Genomic DNA, 24,453 nt, shown 5'->3' on the forward strand with positions numbered 1-24,453 from the left:
CCATATATGCGCCTATATATTAGACTGCCTGTTCAGAATGAGTCTGACACACAGTAAGTCTATATACTGTATAACAGAACATATGAAGCTGGTGAACTAGATAAACGTGCCTATATATTAGACCGCCTGTTGACACTGAGTCTATGTATAACAGAACAGATTAAGTATGAATGTAGCAGTAGTTGAACAAGATGCACAGTGCGATTACACTCAGCCTGCACTGTCCCTGCAGTCTCCCTATTCTCTCCCTACAGTGTATAAAAACTCTCCCAACGATCTCCCTACACTGTCAAGGCACTCTCCCTATCCAAAATTCTACAATTAAAATCTTTCTTAAACACTGTCCCTAGTGCTTGCCACATCTGTCCCTATGCTCAGCTCACAGTGAAATGGCGTAGACCGGGTGGAATTAGGCTTTTAAAGTTTAATAAACTAAGAACTTGAAAATATGTGATAATAATAATTAGTGTTGAGCGAATTGAGCTTCAGATCAGAGATCTGAAGTCGATTCTTTCAAACACTTCGGCTTTAAAGAGGACCTTTCACCGATTCTTACCCTATGAACTAACTATACAGATATGTAGAGCGGCGCCCGGGGATCTCACTGCACTTACTATTATCCCCGGGCGCCGCTCCGTTCTGCCGTTATGCCCTCCGGTATCTCCGCTCACTAAGTTATAGTAGGCGGAGATACAAGTCCCTAAGTTATGGTAGGCGGAGTCTGCCCTAGCGCTGGCCAATCGCAGCGCAGAGCTCACAGCCTGGGAGGTTATTTTCTCCCAGGCTGTGAGCTCTGCAATGCGATTGGCCAGCGCTAGGGCAGACTCCGCCTACCATAACTTAGAGAACGGAGATACCGGAGGGCATAGCAGGAGAACGGAGCGGCGCCCGGGGATAATAGTTAGTGCAGAGAGATCCCCGGGCGCCGCTCCACATGTCTGTATACTTAGTTCATAGGGTAAGAATCGGTGAAAGGTCCTCTTTAAGGCTGTCTCCATACAGCATTAAAATGTATTGCCTCCATGCGGGCAAAAATCATCTCACCTGAAGTTGTGCAAAACTTCAGGGAATTAATTTGTTAATCACATCTGCATCTTTAAAAAAAATTTAAAACAGCAATCCGAAGTCGGGTTTTAAAATGTTTTTAAAGACGCAGATGTAATTACTGAATTAATTCACCGAAGTCTCGCGTGACTTTGGAGGCAATACGTTTTAATGCTGTACGGGGAGACAGCATTAAAAACGAAGTGTTTGAATAAATCGACTTTGAGTCTCTAATCTAAAGCTTGATTCGCTCAACTGTAATGATAATAAATAAATAAATAAACTACATCCAGGGTATAGAAGAATAAATTGGGTTTTGCTTTTGGATAAAAAGAAAAGTGTTATCGATAGCAGCCAGTTACAATCCTGCTGTGATTTTGCTAGTGAAAGCAGAAGGAAGAATAATCTGCTATAGTAAATACCTTATGTATTCAAAAATAGTATAAGAAAAGAAAACAGGGTCTAATGGCAGAGGCAGAGTTTCCAGTACTAAAATCATATATGGGAATTACTATTTATAATATGTTTTATAGAGTAACTCCAAGGTTGTAGCTTATAATGTAATATCAAATCAATTTGAACTGAGAAGTATAAAGCAAATATATGGGGTGAATACATCAGGCTTTTTGAGAAGCAAAAAAACAGTACTTCAACCCTTTCTTCATTAAAGATAAAGAGCTAATCTAGTTTATACAAATACAAATTTAATGTATATCAGTAGCTAAATATAAATGAAAAGTCACATAAATAAAACCAGAGTTTATATACTTCCTCTGCACAATGCCACGTGGAGTTCTCGGAATCTTGCTGGCCAGCTGTCACTTTGGCATCCTATTTCATGTGTTACATTATACAACACAACACATTTATTACTTATTCATATCCCATTTTTTCAGTTTTGCTGTTGAACTAAGACACACTAATAAAAAAAAGTCTAAATTCTTGCAAGAATTGTTTTTGAGACTTGCATTTTGTAACTAACCTATAGCCTCATATTTATGGTCAGTGAGCATTTCCAATTATTGGCTGCCACATTAGCTGTTTGTTACCCATCAACCAACATGATACTCCATACCTCCCAACCAGCCCTTATCCCACAGGATACTCCCAGATTTCAATGGCTGTCACACGGCCCCAGAACGTCTGAGGTATGTCTTGTTCTCAGCTGTCTCTTTATCCATAGGACGCAGTGACATTTGCTTGTAATGGTGAAGCGGGGAGCCGTCAACATTCAGCTCAGGTGCCGGTGCTCCCCAGCAGCAGCACGATGAGGTCACACATCACGCTACCGGACTGTGCAGTGCAGGCCCAGGAATCAGCCTCTGCTCCTCCTACACAGCAAGTATGATATGTGACAGTATCCTGCGTGCTCCTGGGGAGCACCAGCAGCTGAGCTGTGATGATCATTGGTGGAACTAAGGCTACTTTCACACTTGCGTTAGGAGCGGATCCCTCTGGTGTCTGCACAGACGGATCCGCTCCTATAATGCAAACGCTTGCATCCATTCAGAACGGATCCGTTTGCATAACTGTTTATTTCAGATCTGATTTTTCACTTCGGAAAACTCAGATCCGACAGTATATTCTAAACACAGAAGCGTTCCCATGGTGATGGGGACGCTTCAAGTTAGAATATACTGAGAACTGTGTACATGACTGCCCCCTGCTGCCTGGCAGATGCTGCCAGGCAGCAGGGGGCAGACCATCCCCTCCTGTATTTAACTTATTGATGGCCAGTGTGGCCCCCCCTCCCTCCCCAGTATTAATTGTAACCAGTGCGGCCCCCCTCCCTCTATATTCATCGGTGGCCAGTGCGGATATTAAATATGACCAGTGCGGCCTCCCCCTCTGTTAAGGGGGGAATATTAATCACCAATATTTATGCAAATATCGATAATTAATATTCATAAATGGGAGGAGCCGTCTATTGGTGACTCTGCCCATTTATACCTAAATAAACATAATACACTACTGATTACCTCTGATTGCCTATACACTACACTGAACTACACTACGTGCGACTTACTATCACTATACTACGGCGGCGACTAGTAAAAACACCATACACTGTATTATGAACAATAAGGAATATTTATTACACAATACAATTATACAAGTCTAACAATATGCTATATCTATATATATTCATAGATCAATGGATATGAATATATATGCATACAGAAGTACACACCGCAGTATAGAAATGGTACTACAATAAACACAACACAAGCCTAACTACTCTACACAGCACAATCCCAAATTCCACCCCACACACTATCTATATGATACAATAATACATTCGCATACACACAAATATCAGTAACCCACCAGCCTGACTAATCACTGTCCCTATGGGGTTCAAGGGGTTCAACACAATGGTGGCTCTGCAGGGGATTAATACCTGCAGGCCAAGGGACACAGGGTTATGAGTTATCAGGGCAGTGGTAGCAGGGATCAGGCATTGAAGGGTTAAATGGTCAGGACTCTGCAGGGACTGGGCAATGTAGAGGTTAATGCTCTGCAGGGATATATTCACACACTATATGTCACAGTCTAATATTTGCTTATAATTATATATATCTATATCAATGGAATAGATATATATATTTATAGCAGCACACAACAATATAAGTACACACGCTATAACAATACACTATTACGGTCCCAAGTCCTCCCCAACATCATACACTTTACCAGCAGCCCACCCAATCCTGACAATATACTATCCCTACGGGGAATAACCAGGGGTTATTACGGAACAGGGGATATGAGGGATCTACAATCCTGGGGGAACACAGGGGATATTAGGATTATAGGGGGACTCAGGGCAGGAGAGGTTAAGGGTAACCAAGGGTTATACAGGGGGTGACTGGGCTGCTTCCAGGGTACAGGCTCATCAAGGATTAATGCTGAGACATGAAGTCAGCAGCCAGGGGTTAGGGGATGGTTGGTACTCAGCCATTTTTCAGGGCCATGTGGCCTCTCTTCAGGGTGCAGCTCCCATGTGTGTCATTGCAGTACAGGAATCCAAGAGCCCGCATGTCTGCCATGCTGGGGGCTTTATAGCACAAAAGCACCCCCCTCCTCCTTCTTCAACAGGAGGGTGATGACATCATCGTGGGGTCGTGTGACGGAATGCTAGTACTGAAACAAAGGACTTCCTGCACAAGCTGTAAGCCTCCCTCCAGCTGCTACAACATAACATCACCCACTCCCACGTCATAAACGAACCAGGCTGATCAATATATATATATATATATATATATATATGTACACATATACACACTACACAACCTGGGGATACTTAGGTATATACATCCATATAGATGTTTGGGGCACATCTACATGCATGTCCATATACACAATATCATAAATGGGCAGTAATAAGCCCACCTGCATATGGATATATTATACATAGAGATGTATGCTGACAAGGGGGCATACATACATCTCCATGTATACACCCATACCACCTGGACCGGCCCATGCAAAAGGGCCAATATACATGCATATATGTAGGGGCATATATACATATATATTTAAATCCAAACTTCCCTCAACACCCTCCCTCCCTCCCCAGTATTAAATATGACCAGTGTGGCCCCCCCTCCCTCTATATTCATTGGTGGTCGGCCAGTGCGGATTCTAAGTATTGTGACCAGTGCGGCCTCCCCTCCCCTAATTAAAATCACCCCCCCCCCCCCATCATTGGTGGCAGCGGAGAGTACCGATCGGAGTCCCAGTTTAAATCGCTGGGGCTCCGATCGGTTACCATGGCAGCCAAGACGCTATTGCAGTCTTGGCTGCCATGGTTACTAAGCAACAAATAGAATCATTATACTTACCTGAAGAGCTGCGATGTTTGTGTCCGGCCGGGAGCTCCTCCTACTGGTAAGTGACAGGTCTGTGCTATAGGCAATGCGCCGCACAGGCCTGTCACTTACCAGTAGGAGGAGCTCCCGGCCGGACACAGACATCGCAGCTCTTCAGGTAAGTATAATGATTCTATTTATTGCTAAGTAACCATGGCAGCCAAGACTGCAATAGCGTCTTGGCTGCCATGGTAACCGATCGGAGCCCCAGTGATTTAAACTGGGACTCCGATCGGTACTCTCCGCTGCCACCAATGATGGGGGGGGATTTTAACTAGGGGGGGAGGAGAGGGGAGGCCGCACTGGTCACAATACTTGGAATCCGCACTGGCCACCAATGAATAGAGGGAGGGGGAGGCCGCACTGGTCATATTTAATACTGGGGAGGGAGGGAGGGAGGGAGGGAGGGGGAGGCCGCACTGGTCATATTTAATACTGGGGAGGGAGGGGGAGGCCGCACTGGTCATATTTAATAGCCGCACTGGCCACCGATGAATATAGAGGGAGGGGGGCCGCACTGGTTACAATTAATACTGGGGAGGGAGGGGGGGCCCGCACTAGCCACCAATAAGTTAAATACAGGAGGGGGGGGTCTGCCCCCTGCTGCCTGGCAGCATCTGCCAGGCAGCAGGGGGCAGTCATGTACACAGTTCTCAGTATATTCTAACTTGAAACGTCCCCATCACCATGGGAACGCCTCTGTGTTAGAATATACTGTCGGATCTGAGTTTCACGATTTAACTCAAATCCGATGGTATATTCTAACATAGAGGCGTTCCCATGGTGATGGGGACGCTTCAAGTTAAAATATACCATCGGATTGGAGAAAACTCCGATCTGATGGTATAATCCTGACTTTACATTGAAAGTCAATGGGGACGGATCCGTTTGAAATTGCACCATATTGTGTGAATGTCAAACGGATCCGTCCCCATTGACTTGCATTGTAAGTCTGGACGGATCCGTTTGGCTCCGCACGGCCAGGCGGACACGAAAACGCTGCAAGCTGCGTTCGGGTGTCCGCCTGCTGAGCGGAGCGAAGGCCAAACGGTGCCAGACTGATGCATTCTGAGCGGATCCGCATCCACTCAGAATGCATTGGGGCAGTACGGATCCGTTCGGGGCCGCTTGTGAGAGCCTTCAAACGGAACTCACAAGCGGAGCCCCGAACGCAAGTGTGAAAGTAGCCTAAGTGAGTATTTACTGTTTTGTTTTTTTTCCTGTGAAGGAGGCATATATTTGTGCATAACTACTGTGAAAGGGACACATATCTGGGCTTAACTACTCTGCAGGGGGCACATATTTGGGTATAACTACTGTGAAGGGGACAGATATTTGGATATAAGTACTATGAGGGGGCATATCTATGCATGACTACTGTAAAGGGAGCACATGTGGGCATAAGTAATGTGAAAAGGGTACATATGGGCACAACTACTGTGAAGGAGGCACATGTGGGTATTACTACTGTAAGGGAGCAAATGTGGGCATAACTACTGTGAAGGAGCACAGTTGGGCATTACAACTGTGAAGAGGGCACATGTTGGCATTACTACTATAAAGGGGGCACATGTTGGCATTACTACTATAAAGGGGGCACAATGTAGGCAAAACTACTGTGAGGGTCACAATGTGGATATAACTACTGTGTGGTGACACAAAGGGGGAATAATTACTATGTGGGGGCATTAAGGGGCTGGGTGGGATTGGGTGTGTATAGTTATACATTGTGTGGAGTTAGAGGCATGGCCCAGTATGAAAAAATGATGTGCACAGCACATATCCCTCTTTCTGCTTTCCAAAAGTTGGGAGATATGGATACTCATGTTTTACTGGTGTACTATGAGAATAAACAAATACAGCAAAATAATAGATTGGAAAGAGAAAATTGAATGTGGTAAATGTTTCAATAGAGAATTTGCATATTGCAGTTATTTTAAACCCCATGTGGACTGTATTCAGCTGTGGAGCTATTGAGCTGGTTTTCAATCCTGCAAGGAAAAAAAAAACCAGCGCAGGGATCCAACTTAAAGGGGTTGTTCAGCCAACTACTTTTTTAAAACTGATTAGAATGCTATAATATAAGTAATATCCTGTCGATCCCCCATCGCTCCTGTTCCAACACTTTTCAGGTCCCCTAGCAGACTATGGTCTTTGTGTTTGAGCGATGACGTGTCGACACAGCATGTAACCACTGCAGCCAATCAATAGCTACAGCAAGGATGTGTTAGCACCACTGAGGTCAATTCTGTGGTCAATGAATAGCTGCACTGTTGGCACAGGAGTGAGTGGTGGAGGTTCGTAACTAGCTTCTTGGCTGGCGGATGCTCTACTGTGCCACTGGCCTTTCAGCCCCACTACGTATTTACAGCAGGCGCTCTGCCTGTGAATAAGATTTTACCTCTGGATTACTTGAACCTGGATGTGTTTTTTATACTAACCTTTGCCTGAAGATTTGGACTTCACGTGACTTCCTGGCTTGACTTCTTGGCATGGTACACTCCTGCATTCTGGTTTCTGATTTGGCTTTAGATTAGATTTTTCTGGTATTGACTCTGGCTTGTACGGCAGTTATACATTTGGTTCAGTTCTGTTTCCTACCCATTCCGTCAGTATTAGCTCTGTGTACCTGTCTCCATCATTTAGGGCGGATCATGCAAGCAGGTAGGGACAGTGGTGTGGTCGAAGTTTATGGACTCACTGATCCCTATTGTGACACCACCTAATGGGGTAATACTTCTGTTGAACCCTACTTCCATCGGCCTAACATTGCCCTAATACTATACTATATAGGACAACATTGCTTTTAATTTCTGCATTAGTAAATTGAAGTAAACAAGTGTTACATACTATTCCACACTTTCTCTGGTGGAAGTGATGTAGAATATGATAGCTTTGCATAAAGCTCAAGCTCTTGTGTTATCCTCATCATCAATTGTGCCAAGAAAAAGCTGCCATAAGCTAAACATGTGTAAGTTGCTATAGTGCTGCACTTAACTCAACCATATACAGTATGTAACAATCAGAGGAGGGAGAGAAATGCAGGAAAACAAAATCAAAGAACTATGCACAGAAATAATGAATACAGAGATCCCATATTAATTAGGTCTCTCCAAATTTTAACCCCTGTTTGGAAGAAAATTAACAACTGCTTTAATAATTTAGTAAAAGTCTGACATTACTGTAGTGCTAGAGAAGTCTGATATTATTGTAGTGCTAGAAGGGTCTGACATTACTGGAGTGCTAGAGAAGTCTGATATTACTGTGGTGCAGAGCAGGAAGAACAGTACTGGGAAGTATTTCACATTTTTATGATACACATTTTAATGCACAGAATGGGAAACAAGGGTACCTGGTTAGTCTGAGCTTTTACATCGAGGCTATGAAGTGTAGCGTAAAATAAATCACAGAAGAAACCAGTCCTCCCTGCTGCGTTTTTTCTGGCTGCAGTGGTAAGGTTCCACGCACACCATGTCACTGCTGTAGCCAATCACTGGCCTCAGCAGTGATGTACCCTATACTGCTGAGCACAGTGATTGGCTGCACGTTGACCTCTGTGCACTGAACATTACATCTACAGCCAGGAAGATTATATTAGTGGTGTAAGACCAGAGCACAGCTCTGGAAGAGGCATAGTTGAAAAGTTTAAGTGCCACTTCTTTTTTTAAGACAGTGCCTTTTAACCCCTTCCCATATAATCACGTACATGTACGTGAGGGAATGCGGTCTCCTGTACCTACCCAATCAGCAGCATGGGCCTGGCTGTTACTGACAGCAGAGCACCTGCTGCATCCATCGGCATCGCTGTATGCGGCAATGCCGGCGGATTAACCTATCACATGCCGCGGTCAGCGCTGATTGCGGCACGTGCAGGCTTTACAGAGGGAGGTGTCTTCCTCAGACTCACTCAGCCCTCCACAATGCAGTGACAGGAGGCCGATGGTTGCTATGGCAGCTTTGATGCCTTACACAGGTATCAGAGCCTGCCAGCTACCGAAGCCCAGGAGGTCCAGCCCCCCTACTGTCAGTGTCTTACTATGGAAGATGAGATTCCCACCTTGACCTCAGACTATACTGGATTACACGCCCTCTGCCTGACCGCTCCCTGACCATGGTTTTACAGGCCTGGTGGTTGCCCTGCAGTAGATTCCAGATCCCTGTATAGGGGTTAAAGGGTGAAGAGCAGGTGGCCATTTAGACAATGCCCTTAGAAACAGCCCCATTTCAAATCTGTTAAAGTGAAACAGTGGGTCCATACCTGCTGTGTTACATTTTTACTTTCATGCTTTCCCTGATGTATCTGAATCTGGACCTTCACATTCTCATCTCATTTAGTGAAGTATCTCCTCCCTATTCTCAATGTGAAAATCTGTGCTCCTCCTTCCCACTTTTAAATAGTCTCTTTAAAGGGGTTCTCCAGGAATTAAAAAAAACGAATACCTTTCATTACTTGGAAGGGCTTGTTTTGTCTAGGGAGCAATCATTAGGAGAAATAAAATGGCTTCCGTCCTATCAGTGCAAACTAAATCTGTCCTAATCACACAGCAGGACAGGTTACTTCACCACAATGAGCCATAGTGCTGCCTCATCCTCCTCTCTGCTCTGCTTGTCAGGAATCATGATCCTGAATACAGGTGAATCTCTGTGGGAATCGAGATGATGAGGAGACATGAGAGGAGGGTGAGGTGTCGCTGATGAGCAGCAGCACTTGTTTACAGTCTCCATTACCACAGTCTGTCCTGTCCATCCTCTCTGTACTTCTTGTCTCCTCACAAATTAAATTCCCAGGAGATTCAGCTAAAGTTCTTACCATCTGTATTTAGGATCATAATCCCTGACAAGTAGAGAGGAGGAGGAGGATGAGGCAGCTCTTTACCTCAGTGTTGTAAAGTAACTTGTCCTCATGTGTGATCAGGACAGGTTTTGTTGAACTAATGGGACAGCAGCCATTTTGTTTCCCCTGATGATTGTTCCCCAGACAAAACGAGCCATTATAAATAATAAAAGCTATTTAACAATATATTTATAATAAAGTAATATTTAAAGGGGTTGTCTGAGTTTTTTTTTGTTCTTTCTATGTTCCTAACCAGGCAAAAACAACTTTATAATTAACACACTTTATCTGCAGTGCCTGGTTTATCAGATTTGACTGAGGGTCACATGACCTGTGATGTCAGCTTCTCTCCCTGCTCTGATAAAGTTAATTTACAAGCCTGTAAATGAGCCGTCACTGTGCTTGCCACGCCCCCCTTGTCTGCTCTCTCCTAGGATTCTTAACCCCTTCAACTGCACAGACTGGGTAGCTGCAGGCAGGAACTGACAGACTAGAGAGAGCATTGCACAAGAAGGTAGGGGGAAGATCCTGTGTGTATTAGCAGTGTCATTATACAGGTGGAACTTGTAGTTCTACATTTACAAGTTGCTGTTGATTCTCCCAGCACTCAGAGCAGCTCTTGTATCCACTCCCTTAGCAGTGTCATTATACATCTGGGACTTGTAGTCCTACACATACAACATGCTGCTGATTCTCCCAGCAGGCAGACATGTCACTCAGGGCAGCTCTTTATAGCCACTCCCTTAGCAGAGCAGGGGGAGGGGCAGAGATTGTTGTTATTGCATGTAAACAAAGGCCAGAAAAGAACCAGGGAAATGAGGAAATATATATATTTTTTTGCATAAAACTTGCTTAGCTTAGTTATACTGTATATTGCTGCTCATCAGATTTTCAGTGCTATATATATTTTTTTCATAACTCGGACAACCCCTTTAAGCATTTTCATTTTCTTAATTCCTGGAGAACCCCTTTAAGAAAATATAACATGCTCTGTGTGAAAATCATTTATTTGTTCTGACTACAGACACCTCTACAGTGATCAAGTGTAGGCGTGTTAGAAGCAGGAGGTGAAGGGAAAAAAACTGCAGGACAAGACAAATCTCAAAGTTTGTTTGTAGTCTGTGACCATAGATATGTTGCATCAACTAACTCTAGATCTGCAAAAAATGACTGCAACTATACAATATTTTAACATGACTATAGGCAAAATGGTATCATTTATTTATTTCGAATGTATTAAAACAAAGAGATTCTTCTTATATCACTGTAACTGTATGTGTGTTCAGTTCCTTTTGGGTGTCATCACTTTCTTTTTGAGCATAGAGATAGATCATCTACAGGTGAAGGAAGTAGACTTGGGGATTTCTCAGGGACAACTGTAGACCACACAGGATGATGGAGATCAGCTGTTGTCACTTGATATAGGGACTGTTGGTATGCAGTGGCCTGGGCAAAATCTAGTTAAATGGATTGTTGGAATTAAATAAAAACTTGGGCTGCCCCTGTAAGTGGTCTAAAATAACAAAAGAACTGATACGCACTCGTTTACTCCCCTGCTTCTTCCAGTGTTATGCCCTATTCTTACCTGCTGCTGACAAACAACATCTTCTTGGCTGCAACGGGGATCATCACTGAAAGTGGCAGAGGAGCAAAGGGGTATTTTTATTTTAGACCACTACAGTAGTATAATGAGTTTTTTATTTATTTAACTTGGACAACCCCTTTAATATATTGTCAGCGAATAAGTAACAACAGGGTTTCAAATAAGAAATCACAGGAGTTTCTCTAAAGGTAATAAGATACTTTGCATTAGAATTTCATTAGGTGTGTATGGTGGAATTTAGGTTGCCTGAAATCATTAATTAAGGGTGCTATTACACATGCTACTTGACCCTTTGGTACCGCACCATGGTTACTGATAATTGCAGGGCTGTACCTGGACTGCACCTATTTTCAAAGTTGCAAATCCAGTTATGGTCTGGCAAGTCCAGTTATGGAGTATCCGAGGCTTACAGGGGTTGCCCAACATTTTGGACTGTCTCCAGCAGCATGTTAAAAAACCTGTTAAAAAAATCATACTTACCTACTCTCTGCCACTCCCCAACGACTGTCTTCTGGTCTGATCCTGTAAATTTCTGGACAGACAAGGTCACTTGCCCACTGCAGCTAATGACTGGCCTTAAGGAGTGACATGTCACTAAATGGCACGTGACCCACCAGTGATGTGTCACTTTGGGACACTTGAGTCACTGCTCATGCCAGTCACTGGCTGCAGCGGCATATATAAGTAGATCTATGCAGGGACCAAAAGAATGCTGAAGAGCAAGGGAGCCGGAACAGAGTTAATGAAAAAATAAAGTTCCAGCACTCACGATTTCTTGGTTGCTAAAATCCTCGTCTTTATTCAGGCAATAGAAAATAGTGTACAGGACATCCACCCACTAGTGCAGCAACATTGACGCGTTTTGAACAGAGTTCATATTCTTAACTGTGAACAGTGTCTTTTCCAAAGATTAAATACTGGTCTGGGAGCCCCTGGTTCCACCCCCACCTGGAGGGCGGGGGCATGCAAAGGAGGAAAAGGTGGAGCCCTCCGCTCCCTAGATAAGGCACTGTTCACATTGCCCTACAATGGGGATGCACTTAGCATCTATATAAAGTCAATAATCTTACATATATAATGTGAAAAATTCCATAACCAAAACAGTGAACATAGATGTAAAATTTCATATGCAGAAATAAAAATAAAAATACACAGTATACATATAAATACTGATATAGATTATCATGTATAAGTATCTTTAGTAGCATATGCTGATTCCAACATAAATAAATCCTAAGTCTCCATTATCAATCGAAAACAAAATGGTCAATAAAAATGCATGAGTTCATTTTTCATATTAAGACCATTCGGGTGTCTGGTATCCAACTGTAAAATCCAAAAAGCCTCCCTCAATCTCACCAATCGCTTTAGATCCCCTCCCCTTTTCGGTAGCCTCACTTGTTCAATCGCAAAAGCCCTAAAGTTTCGTACCTTACGTTCGTGTTTACAAATGAAGTGCTTAGCCGCATTGGATATATTCACACTGTCAGGATTACTGATGTAGTTGAGATGCTCCAAAATTTGAACCTTGCATTTTCTGGTGGTGCATCCCACATACATCATCTCGCAGGCTACACATTTGATATAATATACTACCCCTATCGAATTGCAGTTGATGTACGATTTTATCGGGTATATATGAGAATTATTCGCAGCGTGAGCTTCCACACCTGGTAAAACCTTTATAAGTGAGCCAGGAATCCTCTTTTTGTTTAACCCGTTGCATATACATAGAGGGGGATATATTATTCCCTATAGTTCGAGGTCTTATGGAGACAATTCTACATCCTTGTCTCAACATACAGCGCAGTACATCATCATCATAAAGGATAGGCAAATATTTCTTAATTGTTTGCTGAATTATTTCAAACTGCTTGCTGTATGTTAAGACAAGTGTAGGTATATTCTCCTTGGTCTCACCCTTTTCGACCATTGAAGTTGTGGGCTCAATGTCCCTCATATAATCGTAACACAATGTACCCTTCTGTTTTTTGTTTCTTCTCTTTTTACTTTCGTTCCTATCTCCAGAGGGGGAAATATGAGTTGGAAAAAGCAATTCCTCTCTAGTTTTATTCCTGGTGATAGCTAAACCTCTGGATATCATCCACCCCGGATAAGCTCTCTGTGCTAACCTCCTTTCAACAATCTGAACTTCCCTTTCAAAATCCGCAGGAGTACTGCAGTTTCTATAAGCACGTGTGAATTCTCCCACAGGGATTGATTTAATCGTGGGGGCAGGGTGGTGACTATCCGCACGCAATATTGTGTTTCCTGTCACTTCCTTATGAAATGTTTTCGTTTGTACGCTGCTCAAAAAAATAAAGGGAACACAAAAATAACACATCCTAGATCTGAATTAATTAAATATTTTTCTGAAATACTTTGTTCTTTACATAGTTGAATGTGCTGACAACAAAATCACACAAAAATAAAAAAATCACACTCAAAATTAAAGTGGAAAAACACACTACAGTCTGATCCAACTTTGATGTAATGTCCTTAAAACAAGTCAAAATGAGGCTCATTATTGTGTGTGGCCTCCACGTGCCTGTATGACCTCCCTACAACGCCTGTGCATGCTCCTGATGAGGTGGCGGACGGTCTCCTGAGGGATCTCCTCCCAGAACTGGACTAAAGCATCTGCCAACTCATGGACAGTCTGTGGTGCAATGTGACGTTGGTGATAGAGCGAGACATGATGTCCCAGATGTGCTCAATTGGATTCAGGTCTGGGGAACGGGCGGGCCAGTCCATAGCATCAATGCCTTCGTCTTGCAGGAACTGCTGACACACTCCAGCCACATGAGGTCTAGCATTGTCTTGCATTAGGAGGAACCCAGGGCCAACCGCACCAGCATATGGTCTCACAAGGGGTCTGAGGATCTCATCTCGGTACCTAATGGCAGTCAGGCTACCTCTGGCGAGCACATGGAGGGCTGTGCGGCCCTCCAAAGAAATGCCACCCCACACCATTACTGACCTAATGCCAAACCGGTCATGCTGGAGGATGTTGCAGGCAGCAGAACGTTCTCCACGGCGTCTCCAGACTCTGTCACATCTGTCACATGTGCTCAGTGTGAACCTGCTTTCATCTGTGAAGAGCACAGGGCGCCAGTGGCGAATTTGCCAATCTTGGTGTTCTCTGGCAAATGCCAAACGTCCTGCACGGTGTTGGGCTGTAAGCACAACCCCCACCTGTGGACGTCGGGCCCTCATATCACCCTCATGGAGTCTGTTTCTGACCGTTTGAGCAGACACATGCACATTTGTGGCCTGCTGGAGGTCATTTTGCAGGGCTCTGGCAGTGCTCCTCCTGTTCCTCCTTGCACAAAGGCGGAGGTAGCGGTCCTGCTGCTGGGTTGTTGCCCTCCTACAGCCTCCTCCACGTCTCCTGATGTACTGGCCTGTCTCCTGGTAGCGACTCCATGCTCTGGACACTACGCTGACAGACACAGCAAACCTTCTTGCCACAGCTCGCATTGATGTGCCATCCTGGATAAGCTGCACTACCTGAGCCACTTGTGTGGGTTGTAGACTCCGTCTCATGCTACCACTAGAGTGAAAGCACCGCCAGCATTCAAAAGTGACCAAAACATCAGCCAGGAAGCATAGGAACTGAGAAGTGGTCTGTGGTTACCACCTGCAGAACCACTCCTTTATTGGGGGTGTCTTGCTAATTGCCTATAATTTCCACCTGTTGTCTATCCTATTTGCACAACAGCATGTGAAATTGATTGTCACTCAGTGTTGCTTCCTAAGTGGACAGTTTGATTTCACAGAAGTGTGATTGACTTGGAGTTACATTGTGTTGTTTAAGTGTTCCCTTTATTTTTTTGAGCAGTGTATAATCTGACCGGGTATTCCCGAAAGTGTAAGATCTAGGAAATTGACACGTTCGGAATGCTCAGTATATGTGAAATTCAAGTTGTAAGGGTTATTTTCGAGGTATTGCATAAAGCGTTGTATGGCAGGTACATCGCCGCTTCATATCAAGAGCATATCGTCGATGTACCTGCCATACCAGACTATATATTCTGAGAATGGATTTTTAGTATTGTAAACATATGTCTCCTCCCAGTAGGACGTAGTCAGGTTAGCCAATGATGGTGAGTATTTCGCACCCATTGATACACCTGAGATTTGTACATAGTATATGGAGTTGAAAGTAAAATAATTATCAGGAACTGAGCCACAACCAAAACATAATCGATGAAATCATCGGAAAAACCACTATATTTATACAGGTGGAATTTAAGTGCAAGCATCGTCACATGGTGTGGCAGTGGCGTAGGGATCACCATAGCAACCATAGCAGTGGCTATGGGGCCCTACACCACTGGGGGCCCGTCCGGGCCGCCTTCTGTTGATTTTTATTTTTATTTTTTTTACACACACACACACACTACAAACAGCAGCCAGGCCCGAGCCGCGGACCGCCCGCCCACTACACTAGTGTAGTGGGCGGGGCGCGGGCGGTCCGCGGCTCAGGCTTGGCTGGGGAGGAGTCAGGACACGCAGGGCCGGGCCGACACAGAGGCTGGGGAGGCTCCAGCCAGGCCACTGAGTAAGGAAGATCCGATCATATTCTAACCCCCAGGCGTTCCCATGGTGACGGGGACGCTTGCCTGGGGGTTAGAATATACCATCGGATCTGAGTTTTCACGCTCTCAGTCAAATCCGATGGTATATTCTAACCCCCAGGTGTTCCCATGGTGACAGGGACGCTTGCCTGGGGGTTAGAATATACAGGGCCACGCCGCTCACAGGAGCACATTTATAAACTAATTAGTAACTTGAACTTTAATCATTGACAGTGCTGAATGCTGATCTCTTTACTTGCATTGGATATCTTACTCTGTCTTAGCTCCGGTAACGCTAACAGCAGGCAGTGAGGGGGGCGGCGCTCACTCACTGATGTCACACGCCTGCTCCTCCCACTAGGTGGTGCAGGTGCGTGACGTCAGTGAGTGAGCGCCGCCCGCCCGCACTGCCTGCTGTACCATTACCAGAGCTAAGGCATCCAATGCAAGTAAGGAGATCAGCATTCAGCAATGTCAATGATTAAAGTTCAAGTTACTAATTAGTTTATAAATGTGCTCCTGTGAGCGTCGGGGAGGGGGATTTGTGGATGGCACTATTTAGGGGAGGGGGATCTGTGGCTGGCACTGTTTAGGGGAGGGGGATCTGTGGATGGCACTATTTAGGGGAGGGGGATCTGTGGATGGCACTGTTTAGGGGAGGGGGATCTGTGGATGGCACTATTTAGGGGAGGGGGATCTGTGGATGGCACTGTTTAGGGGAGGGGGATCTGTGGATGGCACTATTTAGGGGAGGGGGATCTGTGGATGGCACTGTTTAGGGGAGGGGGATCTGTGGATGGGACTGTTTAGGGGAGGGGGATCTGTGGATGGCACTGTTTAGGGGAGGGGGGTCTGTGGATGGCACTATTTAGGGGAGGGGGATCTGTGGATGGCACTGTTTAGGGGAGAGGGATCTGTGGATGGCACTGTTTAGGGGAGGGGGATCTGTGGATGGCACTGTTTAGGGGAGGGGGCCATAAAATTATTTTTGCTATGGGGCCCATGCATTTCTAGCTACGCCCCTGTGGTGTGGTATTGAAGGATATAACGATATTACATCTATCGTCAACCATCTGTAATTCTCAGCCCAGGTCATGTCATAAAAGGATCTTAAAATCGATGAGGTATCCTTGACATAGCCTGGGATTCTCTTAACGAATGGCTGCAAAATACAGCCTAGCCAATTTCCCAGTCTCTCTGTCAAAAATCGAATCCCGCTGACTATGGGGCATAGAGGAGGAGGAAATTGACCCTTATGAACTTTGGGAAGGGCATGCATTATGGGCGTGACTGTGGTCTCCACATTCAAGTAGTTGAATTGCTTTTGGTTAATATGACCCTGTTCTAGGCCCACTCGCAAGACCTCTAGGAATTCCACCCTGTACCGTGGTAAATGAGTCATGTGTACTTACCTGCACCACACTGCTCCAGTCATGTGTCCTGGCTCTTGTTCCCTGCAATATTTATAGCTCCCATGTGGAGTGGTAATCACAGTCTGCTTTCAGAGCCTCATTCAGCTCCACTTTACAGTCCTCAACAAAACAGCCAGCAAGATGTATTGTGGTCCATAAATATCAGTGAGCAAATAATGATATCACATTTCCAGAGGTACTTGCGTACTTTCAGGCTTTTTATTCTATTTTATCAAAACAACATTGGCTCGCAGGCTTCACTGCATACGTTTTTTTGAACATTGACTTATAGGATAGCTGCCTTGTATCATGTGGCTTTAGAGGCAGAGCTTGTTAAGAGCTCATTGGCATCCCTTTTGTCACTTCATACAAGAATGCTGAACTTATTCCTATCCCATACCATGCAACATTTTGGGGGTTACGCCCCCTTACTCATACGTAATCATGGGATGTGATCATGCTTCTTAAATCTACATAGCTCGCTATGTCATTATATTAGCATTCAGGTATTACCATGTACAAGATACTGTGCATAACAACATTTATTGCTGCAACATTGTTTTGAAATGGGACATAAATGGAATGAATTAAGATGCACTATACTAGAATATGTAATTCCACATGAAGTACAAGAAGATAATAAACGAAAGCTGTTTCAATATGAGATTAGATGGAGACATTAAAACCAAAGGGGTTAAATGAGATATGTAATTTTAGAGTATTTCTACAGGTCTGTTTCTATGTTATTATGTATAATATCTTGTACACGGAAATACTTGAAGGCTAATATAATGATGTAGCAAGCTATGTAGATTTAAGAAGCATAATCACATGTCATGATTACGCATGAGTAAGGGATGTGACCCTCAAAACGTCGAGCAGCATGGGATAGAAATAAGCTCAGCGTTCTCGTATGAAGTCCTTCGAGCCAATTTTGTTTGGATAAAATACAATAAGAAGCCTGAAAATACACAATTACCTCTGGAATTGTGAGTATCTTTATTTGCTCTCTAATATTTATGGACCACAATACGTCTGGCTCTTGTTCCTCCATCTTCTGATCCCCAGTTTTCTTTTGCCTGTGTTATAGACATGGCCACTAGCACCGATGCTACCAATGACTGGCTGCAACGGTGGCATGTCCCCAAGTGACATGACTTTCTGAATATCCCAGATTGTTTACATCCATCACTTCCTGCAGCATATATTTAGTGCCTGACATCTTGATTTTGCTCTCCTCTCACCCAGCGCTAAAAATGCCTATAAGCCTGCCCACCTACAGTACCCACTTCAGTATTCCATTTCACCAAGTTCTGTCTTAGTAAACCAATCCTGGCCACCCCCCAACAAGTCATAAGTGATGTGTCGTTTATTTTCCAGCCTGAATAGAAAGACAGAGAGCTTGAAAGGAAAAACAGCAAGGTCAAATTAATGAATTACACAGTGGGGAAACAGTGCAAACCCAGTGAGTGCACTACTGCATATTTGAACAGTAAATCTTACGGGCAGCTAGAAAGCAAAGAATTCAGTTTGAGCCTGGAAAACACCTTTAACACCTATGCCAACACCTACGATTTGTTTTATGTCAATAAAGCTGCATGAGGGCATGTTTAATTTTCTAAAATTTTTTTTAGAAGGCAAGTTTTAGCCTTTATTGGCACTATTACAAGGTACTATTTATTAATTTAGGGAAAAAATATAATTTTTTTATCACATTCTGAAACCTAACTATTTGGTGTGCATATAAATTATTGTTCGATTTCTTTACATTTCTTTTTTATGTCATATGTGATGTGGTTAAAATAGTTAACTGACCCCTAGAAATTATACTTTTTTCTAGTGATCAGTTGTGTCAGTACTAAACATCTATTGTTTCTTTTTAAAAATAAGATATTAAAGGAGTTCTCCATGATTTTGATATTGATTGCCTATCCTTAGGATCGACTCGAGAACTAGAGAACAAGAAGCTGCGATCTTTTGATCCCTTTTGGAATAAATAGTATTCAAAGTATTATTGCCAGTAAATGTAAACTAATAGACCTAATAGACCTCCTTCTCTCCTCTCCTCTTATCGCTCTTCCCACAATCGACTCCAAGATATCTCCTGTACATTCCCCATACTCTGGAACTCGCTACCCCAACATATCAGACTCTCACCTACAGTGGAATCCTTCAAAAGAAACCTGAAAACCCACCTCTTCAGACAAGCCTACAACCAGTGACCCTGCTGCCTCTATACCGCCATGACCAACATCACCCGCACCTACTGTGTCCTTCTCCCATACCATGTAGATCAGGGGTGGGCAATTATTTTTTCGATGGGGCCACATGAGAAACTGAAAATATTTTGGAGGGCCGGGCCAAAAGGCTAAACTCAATACTGCATAAAATCACCGCGTCCTGGCACAGGCGGGCGTGATGACATCATCATGCCTGCCTGCGCTGGGATTTCACTACCAAATAGACCTCAGGCCTGTAGCCTATGACAAGTCTTGTCGCCATCTGCAAATTTTAAGGCGCATTGGCGACCATTTTGGTCGCCATCTGGAGCGCTGTATTGCATCAGTGACATGAACACTCTCCACATATAATGTTATATTACATCAGTGACATCACCGCTGTCCACATATAGGCGATATATTACATCAGTGACATCACCGCTCTCCACATATATGTGATGAGCGGTGATGTCACTGATGTAATGTATTACTTACCGGTATATGTGGACAGCAGTGATGTCACTGATGTAATATATTACTTATGTGTGGAGAGTGGTGATGTCACTGATGTAATATATCACTTATAAGTAATATATTACATCTGTGACATCACCGCTCTCCACATATAAGAGGCATATTACATCAGTGACGTCATCCCTTGGCGCTGGGGTGCGCAGCCAGGGCCGGCCTTAGGTGTTCAGGCGCCCTGTGTGAGCTAACCTTGTGGTAGTGTTACCTGCAGTCCTATGTAAAACCACAGATAACACTAGTGCTAAATAATGTAGTAGTGTTACCTGCAGTCCTATGTAAAACCACAGATAACACTAGTGTAGATCATGTGGAAGTGTTACCTTCGTCCTTAGTGTGCCTCCCTGTGTCTATCGCACAGACTCCATGCTGGCGCTGCCTCCTCTTCCATCTTCTTCCCCGCACAGAACGTTCTGAAGCAGCTGCGTCAAGACATAGGAACACTGTGGGCAAGGTGATACACACAGGGAGAGACATACACACAGGGACGGGGACACACACAAAGGGACAGACACACTCACACACACACACACAAAGGGACGGACACACACAAAGGGACAGACACACACGGACGGACACACACAGGGACGGGGACACACACACAAAGGGACAAACACACACACACAGGGATGGACACACACACACACACACAAAGGGACAGACACACACACAGGGACGGACACACACACACACACACACAAAGGGACAGACACACACACACAGGGACGGACACACACACACTGGCACACTCAACATCAGCAGCAAGTCCAACCCTTAATGACCCCCACAATCCCCGGGGGGGGGGGGGGTGATGTAGTAGCAGGCAGGAAAGCACACACTGTCCCCCTGTCCTATATGAGCCCCCCCCACCCCCACCAAATACCTGTAAGTTCTGTTAGTTGCTTGGCTTTGGCTGTGGCTGCTGGCTGGGGCTCCGCCTCCTTCCTCTTTCTGCCTGTGCGGCAGCTGCATCACGCTCCAGCAGCCACTGGTCTGCTCTGTTAAAGAGACAGGCAGGCCAGGCAGCAGAGCGGAGCGCAGAGCGGCCGCGGGCCCCGCCCCCTCCTCACTCCGGACAGTGACTCCGTGCTGTTACAGGGCCGGCGGCGGCGGCGGCAACAAAAATGCCGGGGGCCGGATTAAAAGGTCCGCCGGGCCGTATACGGCCCGCGGGCCGTAGTTTGCCCAGGTCTGATGTAGATTGTAAGCCCTCACGGGCAGGGTCCTCTCTCCTTCTGTACCAGTTTGTAACTCATCTTGTTTATGATTAGTGCAATTGTCTGTATTATATATGTATACCTCTTCTCATATGTACAGCGCTATGGAATGAATGGAGCTTTAATAATAAATAATAATAATAATAGGCAGATGCATCATTCAGACTTGGGAGAAGCAGCCCTACATAGTAACATAGTATATAAGGCCGAAAAAAGACATTTGTACATCCAGTTTGGCCTGGCATCCTGCAAGTTGATCCAGAGGAAGGCAAAAAAAAAAAACTGTGATGTAGAAGCCAATTTTCCCCACTTTAGGGGAATAAAAAATTCCTTCCCGACTCCAATCAGGCAATCAGAATAACTCCCTGGATCAACGACCCCTCTCTAGTAGCTATAGCCTGTAATATTATTACACTCCAGAAATACATCCAGGCCCCTCTTGAATTCCTTTATTGTACTCACCATCACCACCTCCTCAGGCAGAGAGTTCCATAGTCTCACTGCTCTTACCGTAAAGAATCCTTTTCTATGTTTGTGTACAAACCTTCTTTCCTCCAGACGCAGAGGATGTCCCCTCGTCACAGTCACAGCCCTGGGGATAAATAGATGATGGGATAGATCTCTATACTGACCCCTGATATATTTATACATATTAATTAGATCTCCCCTCAGTCGTCTTTTTTCTAAAGTGAATAACCCTAATTTTGATAATCTTTCAGGGTACTGTAGTTGCCCCTTTCCAGTTATTACTTTAGTTGCCCTCCTCTGGACCCTCTCCAGCTCTGCTATGTGTGCCTTGTTTACAGGAGCCCAGAACTGTACACAGTACTCCATGTGTGGTCTGACTAGCGATTTGTAAAGTGGTAGGACTATGTTCTTATCACGGGCATCTATGCCCCTTCTGATGCAACCCATTATCTTATTGGCCTTGGCAGCAGCTGCCTGACACTGGTTTTTGCAGCTTAGTTTTCTGTTTATTAAAATTCCTAGATCCTTTTCCATGTCAGTGTTACCGAGTGTTTTATCATTTAGTATGTACGGGTGACTTGCATTATTCCTTCCCATGTGCATAACTTTACATTTGTCAGTGTTAAACCTCATCTGCCACTTATCTGCCCAAGCCTCCAATCAATCCAGATCCCTCTGTAGTAGTATACTGTCCTCTTCAGTGTAAATTACTTTACACAGTTTAGTGTCATCTGCGAAAATTGATACTTTACTATGCAAGCCTTCTACGAGATCATTAATAAATATATTGAAGAGAATAGGGACCAATACTGACCCCTGAGGTACCCCACTAGTGACAGTGACCCAATCTGAGTATGTACCGTTAATAACCACCCTCTGTTTTCTATCATTGAGCCAGTTACTTACCCACATACAGACGTTTTCTCCCAGTCCGAGCATTCTCATTTTATATACTAACCTTTTATGTGGTACAGTGTCAAATGCTTTGGAGAAGTCCAGATATACGACATCCATTGATTCGCCGCTGTCAAGTCTAGAACTTACCTCCTCATAGAAACTGATTAAATTAGTTTGGCATGACCGATCCCTTACGAAGCCATGCTGATATGGCGTTATTTGCTTATTTCCGTTGAGATGCTCTAAGATAGCATCTCTCAGAAAACCTTCAAACAGTTTCCCCACAACAGATGTTAAACTTACCGGCCTATAGTTTCCAGGCTCTGTTTTTGGACCCTTTTTAAATATTGGCACCACATTTGCCATGCGCCAATCCTGTGGAACATTTCCTGTCAGTATAGAGTCCGCAAATATCAGAAATAAGGGTCTGGCTATGACATTACTTAATTCCCTTAGGATACGGGGGTGTATGCCATCCGTTCCTGGCGATTTGTCTATTTTAATCTTTTTAAGTCGCTGATGTAATTCTTCCTGGGTCAGACAGAACACTTTTAATGGGGAATTTATTTTTACATTCTGCATGCCATATGACAGTTTATTTTCCTCAGTGAATACACTGGAGAAAAAAATATTTAACAGTTTTGCTTTCTCCTCGTCGCTCTCTGCGACTCCCCCCTCATTACTCTTTAATGGGCCGACACCTTCAGATTTATACTTTTTAACATTTATATAATTGAAGAACATTTTAGGGTTAGTTTTACTCTCTTTGGCAATTAATCTCTCAGAATCTAGTTTGGCCGCTTTTATTTGTTTTTTACATGTTCTATTTTTTTCCTTATAGTTTTTCAGTGCTTCCGTGCTACCCTCCTGTTTTAGTGATGTATATGCTTTCTTTTTGTCATTTATTGCTTTCTTTACAGTTCTATTTATCCACATTGTTTCTTTTTGTTCCTTAACCTTTTATTCCCATAGGGTATGTACCTCTCACATTTTAGATTTTAGGATGTTTTTAAAGATATCCCATTTTGTGGCTGTATTTTCATTTTTGAGCCCTGGGGGCATTCTTCTTTCAAATTCCTCGCATGCCATGCTCACTTTTGACTATGGAATCTAAGGGGTTACCTAAGCCAATCAGGTATACATGCCCTGCTGCAGATAAGGATATAGAGGTGAAGAGTAAGCTGGAATGCATGGGATATTGGAAACTTTAGGATCGCTGTCCCTGGGAGAACCAGCAGATGCCTATTTAATTCCTAATGGAAAGTAAAACATTCTATATCTTTTAAGGGAAATTTTCTTAGATAAACACAAATCTTATGGGATGCATGAATTTAGGATTTGGCAAAAATAAAGAGAATTGCACCAATCTTTGCATAAGTGGTGAATGAAGTTAAGTTTGATTTGCATTAGATATGAGCGAACCGATTCTAAATAAATCAGATGGCACAAATATCACAAACATTCATCATTCAAATGATTAGCTTTGGGCGAATCGCTCAAAACTGCGCCAGTCATTTTACACTAGGAAGGGAAACAGGGCAGAGAATGAGGGATGAGGTTGCTGTCAGAGAGCTTGCCCACAATTCTTTGCAGTTGGCCTGATGGCCAATCAGGAGGAAGGATATTGGTTTGGCTGGTCTATCAGGCTCTATGTTCACTCTAAAGCACAGAAGCCATTGTGAGCTCAGCCAATGTTGTTATAGGATGTATCAGACTCTGACAGACACCAATTAGACACACAGGCAAGCCATTTTAGGCTCTTGCAGGGACAGCGTAGGG

Source organism: Bufo bufo, chromosome 1, assembly GCF_905171765.1.
Source record: "Bufo bufo chromosome 1, aBufBuf1.1, whole genome shotgun sequence".
NCBI classification, from domain to species: Eukaryota; Metazoa; Chordata; class Amphibia; order Anura; family Bufonidae; genus Bufo; species Bufo bufo.